Below are 4,613 nucleotides of genomic sequence, written 5' to 3' on the forward strand. Positions count from 1 at the left end.
AGAGAGAGACAAAGAGACAGAGAGAGTCAGAGACAGAGAGAGACAGAGACAGAGAGAAAGAGTCAGAGAGAGACAGAGAGACAGACAGAGAGAGACAGAGACAGAGACAGACAGACAGAGAGAGACAGAGAGATACAAAGAGAGACAGAGAGAGAGACAGAGAGAGATAGAGAGAGAGAAAGACAGAGAGAGAGAGATACTGAGTTGAGACTGGGGGCTGAACCAAGAACCTTCCCACTGAAACACATCTCCAAGCCTTTAGGATTATTTTAATTTTTTCAAATTCTGAGACACATCTCACTGAGTCACTGAATTGTCTGTGATGGCCTGTTTCTGCCCCTCCTGCCTCACTTCCCACGGTGCTGGGATGGCGAAGGAGCCACCGTGCCCAGCTTCTTTCCTCCAGCAGGACACTGCAGGTTTCCTCCCCCCCTCCCTCCCTCCCCTCCTCCTTCCTCTGTGCCCTAGTGCTGGGGACAGCACTCTGGGCTTCCCACATGCTGTGCAAGCACCCCACCACTGAGCTGCCTCCTCGCTCTTTCTTCCTTTGTTTGTTTGTTGTTTAGACAGGGACTCATTTAAATTGCTCAGAGAAGCCTTGAACTTGGGATCCTCCTACCTCAGCCTCTGGAGTAACTGGGATTACAGATGCATACCACCTCCCCAGGCTAGATTTCTTTTCTCTTCATCGGTTGTTCTTCCCCTTTTTATGAAGAGCAACACTGTTACAAAAGACACTTCAGCTTAAAATAAAAATTACTAAAAAAATAACTTTAGGGTTTTATAGCAGTTAGTTCCAAGATCTATAAATCGCTCAATTCCTTTTCGTTCTCACACTCTAACAGATAAAAGGTCAAAAAACAACAATACTAATACAAGTGGATCAATCCTTTTCTCACATTTGTAGGGCTTTTGTTTAAGAGGACAGATTTTCAGATGTTCAAATAACTTGAAACAGGTCCGCTGCCTCACCTTTACCCTCAGCTCTCCAGAATACCCTTTCAACTTTTCTCCCCTCTCTCACTCACCATACTGTCAGGCTCAAATAAACTTTAATTTTAGGGGACGGAGAAGAGAAGCCTGCTGTCTCACTTGCACTCACCCAAGTGATCTCATGTGCCGAGATGCCGCTACCTCCTGCCATGAGTGAGGAAAGGGGGCTCAGAGCGGTCACCCCAGTTGCTGACTCACTGGACAGGCGAGTAGGAAAGGAGCGCTGTGCTGCGACACTTACTCCGCAGGAGAGGGATTAGGCCTTCAAGAAATGATGCGTGCTGCCCAGGTCAGAGGGCACCGCAGCAGCGCAGGCAGGAGGTGACAGTAGCAGTGGGGGTCCAGGGCCCACACTTGTGCCACCAGCTCACCATGACACTCGTCCACAGATTCCCTCTAGGATCCAGGGCCTGGCGCAGAGCAGGGTCTCATGTGAAGGAGGAGAAGAGACGATTCCTTCGCAAATCCAGGATGGCTCAGAGCCACTCCACACGTGGTTAGCTCACCAGGAAAAGCATGCAGATTGCACCTCTGCTTTCCTGGTCCGCAGCGTAATCGTGGGAGGTAACAGATTAGGAAAGCAGGGGTTATTCCCAGAGACAGGCAACTAGAGTTCAGATGTACCAATGGATCCGATTTCTTCTTGAGAAAACAACAGGTGCATACGTCAGCATAACTTGAGGATCAACATAAGAGCAGTGAATTGAATATTTTTTATGAAACAGGCCAGGTCTTTCTCAATGTGCCTCCACCTTAGCATCTGACCTAGCTTCATTACACAACTGAACTCAGATGGCTCCAAACAACTTTTCAGTTCACAATGTGAAGTTTTAGCCTTGGGTCTCCTCTTTATTACAGGATGTAAGCAAAAAAGCATGATTGCTGCTCTGTGTACAGGGGCCACACAACTCCAGATTTGTGGCTACTTCAAAGGCTCCTGCGTGGTTGCAGCAAGGAAATGCTTCTTGCTTGGGAATTGTGGTCATCTCAGACCTATTCAGCACACTGCAATTTTCATTCCTCAGGTATGATTAAGAAGATGGAGATGGTAGGTAACTCGCAAAACTAAAAGTTGTAAGCAAAAAATATGCTCTTGAGGAAACAAGTGGGAAGTCCAGCTGTTCCACAAGAGTTGGAACACAGACAGAAACTGACACAGCTAGAACCTATCTAAAAGGGTGAGTGAATTATGCCCCCTGCACTCCCCCTGTATGCTGGACTCCCAGAGGACGATTTTTAATCTCCATCTCTATAATCTACCAAATTATAGAGCTTCTCCAACTCCTCCATCACAGTGCTTAAGAACGATTCCAAATGGTAGGCAGAGCAGCCTTCTGTAGCTATGAGATAATATGTGAGGGTCTATGAATTATTTTAAAAATTCCTGTTTGGCTGGGGAGATAGCTCAGCAGTCTAAGCACCTTGCTAGCAAGTGTGAGAACTTGGGTTCAGTCTCCAGTACTGCATGCCAAGCCGGCCCTGGAACCACCAAAACCGGACATGATGGCGCATGCCTGTAGGCTGAGACAGGAGGATCACTACAAGTCCGAGCTGTGTAGTGAGACCCTGCACCAGATACATAAATAAATAAAAGATTAAAAATTAAAGATTCTTGTGAATCCTGGTTTCTACTACATATCCATATTTGGCTATTAAATAATGTTTAATATTAATATCTATTTGGTTTAATACTTTGCATATTTATTGTTGATTCTTTCTACTAATAATTTAATATAATAATTAAAAAGGTGAGATTTTCAAGCAACTTTTAGACACAGTGTCAGGGTCTAGACAAGAAACAAAATTTATTCCAAATAGCAAGCAAAGAAGACATCAGGGGGAGAATATGTACTTATGGAGACAAGAGGACAAAAGGTTAAAAGAATAAGCAGAGTACCAGAGACTAGGCACCGCAAAGGCCATTACACCCTGCAGGGCTTAAGAGACAAGGGAAGACAGCAGTTCCAGCATCAGACAGGAGGTACCAGAAAAGAGGATGACCTGGACGGAACTGGGCCTGGGAAGCGACGCCATCCTGTGGCTTGAGAGGAGGTGTGTGCCAAGGGAGAGGCGAGGATCTCTCCATTTGTCTGTGTCTCTGTCTCTCCTCCCACACCTTTAGTGCCACCACTGGTGAGACCTAGGTGGAAATGGGGGATTGAGGAGTGCAGGGACCACTGCCCACAAGGGTCAGCCTGCCAGGGAGAGGGGCAGGAAAGGCAGATTCCGGATTGGCGTGGGGAGGTGGGCGGCAAGGGCTGCCTAGACCACCCAGCACTTCCGCACTTCACCTGCCACATTACCCTTATGATTTCAAAGCAACAATCTTGTGAAATAGATGCTATTTCCCCAGCTTACAGGTGAAAGCCAGAAATGTAGAGGTTACACCCAGGCTATGTCTGACTCTGTCTTTTGTGTTCTTTGCCACCTCTCTACTTAATCAAGAATTACTAAAATAAAATTTTGAGTTACTTGTGTTAGTTCAAAAATCTTTAGATAGTGAAGTAGAGATCCTGTTTGCTCATGCCTTTGTGTTCTTCGCTGTCACATCCTGATGTCCGTCTTCATTTCGTCAGCAGTACACCCAAAGGTCATCCTCCTGATTTCTATGCTGGTATTATTAGCCTCAATTTCTACCCTTTTCCTGAGTTCCATAGATGTGCCCTGCTTTCTCTAACCTAAGCTCTATGCATGAACTACCAAGGAGGCTGTCCATTGTTATTTATTCATTCAACAAGAATGCTTCCTTATTTTGTACCAGAGATCCTATGAAAACAAAGAGGGGTGCAATTTAGGAGCTACTGATGGCTTGCGGGAGAGAGCTGCCTCATCAGGTGTTTGTGTGGTGTTAGGAGACACACAGCTGAAACCCAGCGCCCCTGGTACAAAGGGAGGGGCTCCAAGAAAGCTGGAGGAACATTGCCAGGTCTCCCTGGCTTGGGAGGCTACCGTTGTGTGGTGGGAGGCAACAATAGACAGCTACAAAGGATTAAAGGATAGAATGCTTGGGGGAAAGAGGAGGTAGAAGAAAGAAATTTCACCTACAAGAAGCAGCTCCTGCCTCCTGATGGGACTGTACAAATCGGAAAACCTGGGAGGCCATGGAGCAATCTCATTGGCCAGCCTACAGTGCCTCCTTGAGAAGTTCCAGAGTCAGATGATTTTATCTGCCCCCTTGCAGGATTTTACTCAAGATTCAAAGTCCCAGAAGAAAGAGCACGCCTGACCTGGCTTGCCATGAAGATGTCCCTAACAGAAGGGCGGAGGGGCACTGGGAGGGCATTCTGCTGGTGAGAGTGAATTTGCCAAGAGCAAATCAGGATGCTGACTAGCCAGAGCACAGAAGATGTCCCCTCTTGTCACTTAAACCACTGACGCTCTTGTCTCCACAGCAGAGTTCTCTGAAAAGCAAAGGAGGGCCACCCTAACGTCGTAAACACAAGTTACATGGTAGAATTTGCATTTTTAAGTGATCATTCTTAGAAGCCATGTTGGAATAAGGACTGGGAGAAAAGCTAGGTCAGAGGCTGATATATGAGGAAAAAAAATATGAAAATATAAAATTAAGAAATTAAAGGGACCCTAAGAAGAATATATGCAGTGTATTATTTGTTGAAACT

Source organism: Octodon degus, unplaced genomic scaffold (genome assembly GCF_000260255.1).
Source record: "Octodon degus isolate 3935 unplaced genomic scaffold, OctDeg1.0 scaffold00240, whole genome shotgun sequence".
Classification (NCBI taxonomy): Eukaryota; Metazoa; Chordata; class Mammalia; order Rodentia; family Octodontidae; genus Octodon; species Octodon degus.